Raw genomic sequence first — 8,718 nt, 5'->3', positions numbered from 1 at the left:
TCCTTTAAAAGCACAGGAGCTCACAAATACACTAGACTGGGAGGTTTTGGTCTCTTTGTGGTGTGACATAGGAAATAGGGAAGCATAAGGTGAAACAGAAAGGCAGTAAAGCAAAAGCTGATGACAGGAACTAATTCTTCAAACAGTTTGGCATCCTCATATTTGAAAGGGAAATTGTAGTGAAATTCTAAGACCAAGTCGTATATTTACAAAATCTGCAGCGATATCTAAAGTTAGTTACAGCTGTAGAGGAATCACTGCTCACCAGGGCTACCAGCACAGCACTATTTGTAGCAGGTGGTGATATCTTTTATCCTCAGTGACAGAGACTTTCAAGCGTTCACACATTGCTTCACTGGATACAGAGGCAAAATACTTCAGACTTGAAGTAGGGTTTTTATTCCCAGAAGTTTGACTGTTATTGTATCAGTTAGATGGAACATATTGTAGCTTTTTGGGGATTTATAATACCCAGTGACAACAAAAATCAGGGATGGAGTACAAAACATCATGCCTCAGACACCAGTATTTTAAACAGAATTTAACAAGGAGTAGCTATAGAAAAGGAAATGCCTTCATTTTGAGCTACAATATTTGAAAGGGTTAGAAAAATAGTGCACACAACTTACCAAGGGTAACAATTCCTTTTGTCTGGGATTTCAGTGCAAAGTCTTCCTGAAGACATCAGCAATCTCCCTCCCCAGTCCAGGAAAGAATTATCAGCTCATTTCCAAAATATCTTCAATACCAGACTGGCAGACAGGACATAAACTTCCCTAACTCTGGAAAAAACTTAACACTTCACCACACCCACGTTAGGGCTTATTAAAAGTTTGACAAGTGACATTTAAATCATTTTTTGGTGCTTTTCCTCCACTTCTCCCTGTAGGAAGAACTTCACGCTGTGGGAGTACAATGATTTATCTTACACAGGTCACTCAATGGACTTCATTGATCCTCTAATCACTAACCATGTCTGGATTTCAACCAGAGACCAAACACAGAGATATTTTGTATAATCCACCTTCTTAGGTATTTTGTGTTACTGTATGAAATATTGGCTGAGAGGTGGGAGTGGGAGGAAGCAGCTGAGGCTGAAATGAAGCCAGAAAGCAATCCAATTACTGCTTGCTAAGCCTAGAATATTTTTTGTTGGGCTTTTCTTTTTCCCTTTAATTTTTTAAGTGTAGGTTTGTCAGCCTGGACATCTCCTTTTTCCTTCTAATCAAATTCAGAGGTTTAACAGTTGGAAGGAAATTAGGCCAGTGGTATGCACAACATGGGCTGCACAGCAAAGTAGTCAAGGGTACAAAAGCATTACAATTTCCATTTAGGCGTCAGTTTTGGAAAATCAAAAATGAGTGGAAGTTATGGCATGGGAATACCAGACAACTATTTATATCAAGGATTTTAGATCTGGACTGGGCCTTTGAGCAGGTGGGAACCGTGTCTGGGCTAAGCTTTTCAAAGCTCACCAGGACCCTCTGAGCTCTGCCCACTGGTGGAGGAGAGCTGGAGTGAGAATTGCTGCCAAAGTTAGTCTGGGTATGAACTGCCCCCAAGCCTGTCCTTGGAGGAAGGAGATACACAGCTGTAGCCAGTTCAAGAAAAGCCAGTCTTGCATAGGGTGCTGGGACCACAAATTGTTAAGTCTTTGTGTAGCTATACACTTTGTCTTATATTTCATCCTTCTTTCCTGTATTATCTTTTTGTGTATGTATATTCTAACTTACAAAGATGGGGACTGGCCATAATATGTTGCTCATCCTGTAGAGAAGGCAAAAAGGGGTCACATGAGAAGACATTTCCACTGTTCAGAGCCTTCGTAGATACAATTTGAGTCCACAGTGCAGGCAGGTATTGCAGGTCCCATCACCTTCAACAGAGTCAGAGACTTCACTGAATAGATGAGAGCAGCAGGAACTTCATAACCTGACACCAGCAACACATGAGATCTCCAAGGGCTCAGGAAAGTGTGCTCCTCTTTTCTCACAGAACAGATTCTTAAAGGGATATAGTCTGGCTCCAGTACTGGACAGAACAACCCTGATGGACCTTGAATGTTCCATCCTCACATCAGTCACAGGTCAGTTGCAGGTAAGCCAGAAAACCAATTCCAGTCTGGCCTGAGATCATCACTGCTTGCCAACTAGAAAGAATGCACAAAGAGGGGTTTTCATATGACCTGGAAGCTATTGATTTGAACACAGAATGAGACATGCAGAAATAAGTCTCCTCTGAATCTGGAGTTCCACTCCAGGGAAAAGTAATTTGTGAAGGAAAATTCCCAGCAGAGAATCCTTTCTAGCTGTTGTAGGTGAAAGAAGAAAATTCAATTTGAACACTGACAGGCTACAGAAAACTGGTATGGAGAACCAGTGTCTGAATCCGAACTTTTGACTCTCAAACAGAAGTCTGCCACTGCAACCAATGCAGACAGAGAAATTTTGATAACACCTGGACTGAACTAAAGTGCCACATCCCAAATCCTCCAGTAATAAAGAAGTGCAAACCAGTCACCAATTGGCTGATCATGTAATGTGCTTCTGCACATAAACCATGGTGTTTGGGGTCCTGGAAAGCAGAGGTGATGCAGAAAAGTAGGGTTCCCAAAATGAAGTCATCTTGGAAAGATGAAGGGATCCCAGAGAGAAGAAAGCTGAGGTCTTGGCTAGAGGAAAAATATGGAAAGTATGTTTCTTCCAGCTACTGATTAGCAACTCCCTAAGGAGATTACTTGTCACTTTCAGGAAAGTTTACCCTATCTAATGAAGTAGGAAAAAACATTTCCTCCTGTACCAAACAAATGTCTCTAGTGCTCCAGCTAATATGCTTAGAAAGAAAGGAGAGGAGGAGTGAGAGGGAAAGGGAGAGGAAGAGGAGAGACAATTTTAGAATGGCAGTCATTCCTTTTAAATCAGCTTCACCACTGAATGATCTGTCCTAGTAGATTAAAGTTATAAAGTTTGTATTGCTGCCATCACTGTGTTCATTCCATTTGCTTTTATACACAAGGCACTGAAGCATACTATCTTTTAAAAAAGCAACTGAAAGTCAGCTGTGCCTCTTTGAGTCACAAAATAAACCTCTCAGCCCAGAAATGTGAAGTTAAGGGCATCTTTTAGGTTCCCCAAGGCTGCCTGAATGCTGTGCAAAGAGGCATTGATGTAACACAATCTGTTCTTTGGCCAGCTCAGGCTGGGGAGCACATCACATAGGATGGTCCTCATTTTACATCCATTTGTCCCAGTGCTGCAAAATCCTACTCCAGGGTGTTTTAATAACATGAATCATTGCAGCAGTATGTGGGAGGCAGTGGTTTGCTTCAGCTTACTGTGGGAGAAGATAAAGCAGATGCTGAACCAGGTGATGCTCACAAGTGAGAAGGAATGGTCCTGCCCCATCTGAATTTACAAAGTCTTCCACTTTGTACATACACACTTAGGCTGCACTTAAAATCTCGTCCAGCTGGGATCCAGATTCATCTGCAACATCTACAAGTGTGCTTGGGTAAATACATCTATAACCTAGAAGGTATTAAAGTGCTTGCATTTCAATTTACATGGAATTTAGGTGCCTAAGATCAGGACAACAGTCTTGAAAAAATCTCACTTCCACACCCAGATGATTTTTAAGGCAATATTGTCTCCATATGCCTTAAGCTGGGCCATGACATACACCCCATTGGTCTTCATTTTTGTTGAGACATCTTCCCACCAGCTCTGGCACCTGCAGACCAGGTGTTCCTGCACTGCTCCCCCTTGATTTACTGAGCACACTCAGAACCTGACATTTAGCTTGACTCAGAAACATCCAGTAAGGAGAGTTTTTTGCAATGTGTATCACACTCTAGTGGTTAAGAGATTCTGCTGAAAACAGATCAAGCTGCTGCAACCTCCAAGGAGAGCTGCTGAGCAGCAGGGTGAGCAGGGGCACTGTCTCCCCTTCTCAAACCTGGGGCACTACTGGGGTGTGCACCGATCCAGGAGTGCAGGTTTGAGTTATTGAGCTTTACCTAGTGCAGGTCTTCACGATAGCACAAGAATATATTCAAGCAGAGGTATCATCACCTCACTTTCAAACAGCATATAAGCAAAACATTTAAACTTTGGAGTTTGCTCTGCAGACCTCTGCAGTTCTTACCATCACCTGGATATTCTGAAAGAAGCTACTAGAAGATTTAAAAAAAAGACACATTCTGCAAAGATGTAAAACATCATGAGCATTACTAAATTATATACTAAAATTTTCCTATTAGGTGATATATACGTATTTACATGATTTAAATATATCATGTAAATGATATATACATATTTATGTATGAAGTTAAGCTTTCTATCTCTTAGGCCCATTTCCATCACTGTACAAAACTATCTTTATTCAACAGGCAAAAAATAGTAGAACTTGGTATCTCTATATTTGAAAAATAGTATTGCTAATACTTCCATTTAGCAGAAAGCAGAGCCCCCACATGCTTTGTACTTACACGTTGGCAGATTTAGGCTTGAATCACTAAGCATCACCTCCATATCATCATGTTACAAGTCATCACAGATCAGCTTTTCACAATAAATATATGCATTTAATACACAACACCAGATTTTGACTATGTTCCTTATACACTTTAATTGCACAGATTAAAGAAATCATAGTACTGACATACTGAGGGCCATTTTACCTGAGATTTCAAATAGGCACCTTCAGAAATTTTCTGGAAGACAGACTTGCTTCCAGCAATCCAGCAGAATAAACCTCTAAAATGCTCTACCATCATACAGAGAAAACAGCAACATACAGTGCAGCACAGCCCTCTCTGCTCTCCTCTCCTTGAGAAAGTATTCCTTGCAGGATAATGTAGGGTGTTGCTGTGGAAGTTATTTTCCATTGTGCCACAATGGAATAAATGTGACAGCTCTTCATCTGCTGCACACAGTAGACAGACACTTGAGTTGCACCTGTTTAATGATAAAATGCAGTAGCACTACTGAAGTTATTCAGAAGTGGCAGGAGGAGATTGCACAGAGCAGGAGAGTCTGTGGATCCTGGGAGGTGGACAGGACTCTCAGTCCTTCTCCATCGGCTTCCCCATGCAAATCTCACCCATCTCTGTACAGCCTCCCTGAGGCCCACAAGCCCTTAGGGATAGTCCCTGCCCTCGCCCCATCCTGACCCCTTACAGTCCCCTTTCAGCTACTTGCTCCAAAACCTACTCACCTCTATTTTCATCCCTGCCTCAGCCACTGGGCACCCTATCAGTTCTTCCTGGTCCCTTGCCTTCTTCAACCACCACCACATTTGTGGATTGATGGACTCTCAGCTGGTTTCTAATTCCTTCTTAAATTCTCTCCCTCCCTTCTACCCACCTGTTTTCTTTCCCATGCTCAGACAGAGCTCTGCTATTGCCAGGATTTTCAGTCCTGCCACTTTGTCCAGTGCTGCTGAGCTGGTCCTGAAATTTGCACTTTTATATCTCATTTGACCTATGAAACCCTGACTATCTAGAAATATTATTTTTTAAGAGAGAGAGATTATTTGAATTATCAAATTGTTTAATACAGAAAATACTTCTACCTAAGAAGCCATTTAACATTCAGATACCATCTTACCTCAATTGAATGTTTGGAGATTACACAAAACATTTTATCTTCTGATGAAGCAGAAATTCTTTGCAGACTGTGAAGAAGTTTGCATCTTTGTTTTACTGAACCAGAAAGACAAAAGTGTTAATATACATTGTTGAGAGACTTTCAGAAATACTTATAAATAACCTCCTTTTCTTGCTGTCTCAGAATGCTTATAGATAAAGATTGATTAGCAAATCATTATAAAGCTGCTTTGAATATAAAATAGTTGAAAGAAATTTGCACTGGTAAGTTTCATCTGGGAACACTATGTACTAGTATTTTATTCTTATTTATTAATGAAAGATAATAAAATTTTAAGACCCAATTTGTTTCTTCTGGGTGAATTTGTACATTTTGCATTTATAGAGAGAAAATTATATTTAATTACCCTATAAATATGATTGAATAGCTTTTTTAATATAAATAAAAGAACCTATATATGCAAGCATATAAAAATCAAATGTATATACTTTTCACAATGAAAATATTCAGCCTTTATTTCTATAAAAGCCAAAAAATTAAACCTCTTGTAGAAAAAATTCCATTACCTCTATGTCTAATACTGACCCATTCTCACTTTGTATTCTCAAGCAAAATCCCCAAGAGCTTTTAAAAAAATCTATTTACTATTTCCCTCTAAATTATGGGTTTGGTGAATAATCTTGTTTTGAGAATGGAAATGTTGCTCAGGAAGAAAACCACAACTAACAACAGCAACAAAAAGACTGATAAGATTCCCTTTGGGCAGAGAAATAATGTAATTTAAGTGTAGCTTGAGGTAGTTCCAGATTTGGTAACAAGGTACCAAGGAGCAAACTCCATGCCAGGAGCTTCTGTTCATCAAAGGAGACTAATTATATCAGGTCAACAGAGAAAGCAAAATGTCAAGGCCAAAGGATAGAAACTTAGTTTTTTAATTTTACTGAAGATCTTTCAGATTGGAAAAATTAGGTCAGAGGTTAAAAGCAAGCACACTGAACTTCCTGGTTAATATTTTATTCATGGGACATTTTCAAAACTGCATCAGGTGAGCTGCAGACCAGACTTCCCCAATTCCTCAGAAGAAACCAAGCTCAGGCTGTAGTCAAGGCTCATCTCAGCTATGCGATTACCAGGGCCTCTGGAAAAACCATACGAGATTAGGCTTGGATCTCTTCAATTCAATATTGGGCCCCTAAACTATGACCTACGTGCAGCTCAGACACCAAAGCCCCGAGCAGCTCTCGCAGCCACATCCGTTCAAGCCACAGCCAGGCCCCAGCTACCCTGGAGAGGCCAAGCCAAGCAGATCTCATTTGAAACCACTTTTTTCAAAGCATAACCTCAGAAAAGAAAATGTGGTTTCCCTTTTATGTAGCAACCTAAAAACATCCGCTGTTTAAAAATTCAGATTTCCTATGCATCACATTCAGATTTGCAGCATCTATCTTGGGAGCAAGGGGTCTACCGAGGAGCAGGCATTTGTGGAGGGTGAGGTTCTTGTGTGTCAGGAGTGGCCCCCTGCCCTGCAGTCCCCTGCACCAGCTGGCTGACACCAGACCGATTTCATGCAAACTGAACCCATCTGTATGTGCTTTTGCCACTTCTTTCCTTGTTTCAGACCTCCCTCCTACTGTGAATCAGCAGATTAATAGTAGAAGGTTCAGAGCTTTCCAGCTTCTTTTGCTAGCAATGAGAGTGCAGTACTCAATACAAACAAGTATCTGCTGTTAACTGCAGGGAATAATTCACAGGAAGAAATTTTTTTCACAGACTGGAAATTTTTATTAATTTTTTATGATTACTGCATAGTATTTGGCAAATCTCATAAATGTGACTGTGATGGCTATGATATAAAGATTAAGTCCATAAAAGTATTTATCCTCCTTAAATAACTATCTGTCCACTATAAATATTACTGACTGTTATCTCCACTTACAAGAACTGATTTAGACACAAAACAATACAAAATCATCTTGCAAATTTTCTATTAAGCTAAACTATCCTTAGTTAGTTAGGGAGAGATAGCAGGTCCTCTGAGAAAAACAGTTCATTATCTGCTTCAGATGATATTATTTGTATTTCCACTCTTGACGCATCTAATGCTATTAACTGTTCACTACCATCAACTGCAACAATACCACTGCAACAATAAACAAAAGGCTGAAGAAAGAGACACATCTTTGATGCCCCATTAACAGGAATATCCTCATTTATAGTTTATTTTGTGTACATCATTGCTTTTAAACCATAAGTATACCCTTACCTTTGAAAACAATTTAAACTTGGAGGGGTAAAATTCTGTCAATAAACACATAGTGCACTATGTAGTTAACAAGGCACTCTAAATGCAGTAGTGGTTGCTGATCTATGATCAAAGTGGAGATTCTCTGTATGGACTTCATGAAGCTTCTGAGAAGTTTGAAAAGTCTTACAAAGTTTGAAAACAAATACATCTGAGTAAAAAAAAATACTTCTGCAGTGCAGCAGGTGAAATATTTTGTTCAGTGTGCCAACTTAACATGGCTTCATCCACTATCAGAGAATACCAATGGCAATATTCGTAAGAAGCCAGAAGAAATAAATTCGTTCCTCTGTAACACAAGCACACATTCAACCCTGAGATCTTCTGCTGAACTACTGAATATTTTAAAGAACTTATGAATTCAATTAAACAGTAGTGAAGATGGCCTCAGAGAAAAGAAAAATCTCTGCATAATTATTAACACCGACATAGGTGTGTACCCTGCCTTCTGTGTGACAGTGATAAAAATGCCCTCCTTATTAAGAGTGGCAATTTCAGCACATAGAAACAGCTGAGGAACTTGTGACCTCTCAAACCTCCAGTATGATGCATGTTCTGAACACTGCCTCCAGTCCTGTCAGTCTTGAATGTTGAGTTTATACATGATTGACTCCTAAATGGTGTAAGATTGTGCTTAGTGACATTGCTACAATAAGCCCTTCTAATTTTAAAGCCTTTTTTGTTACATGTTACAAAAATGCAGGAGTTCTCAGTAGGGAGCCTCCCTGCAGACACACATCAGATGTGGCTGGCAAAAGTGAAAAATACAATGAAAGCAAAGCAATAAAGTATCAGACTCACCAAAAATTA

The 8,718-nt window shown here is 39.7% G+C and overlaps 1 long non-coding RNA gene across 1 annotated transcript; it reads right to left on the bottom strand.

Annotated features, from left to right (window-relative positions):
• Positions 1-385: 385 nt before the first annotated feature.
• LOC125325636 lies at positions 386-5,962 on the bottom strand. The gene is made up of 2 exons (XR_007203452.1): positions 5,607-5,962; positions 386-2,149 (listed from the first exon to the last, which is right to left on the bottom strand). It is a non-coding gene; the product is annotated as an uncharacterized LOC125325636 (long non-coding RNA).
• Positions 5,963-8,718: the final 2,756 nt, after the last annotated feature.

The sequence above is a fragment of the Corvus hawaiiensis genome, chromosome 5 (assembly GCF_020740725.1).
Source record: "Corvus hawaiiensis isolate bCorHaw1 chromosome 5, bCorHaw1.pri.cur, whole genome shotgun sequence".
Classification (NCBI taxonomy): domain Eukaryota; kingdom Metazoa; phylum Chordata; class Aves; order Passeriformes; family Corvidae; genus Corvus; species Corvus hawaiiensis.
Note: the sequence above shows the minus strand (reverse complement) of the source record. Positions and strands in the feature narration are given on the sequence as shown.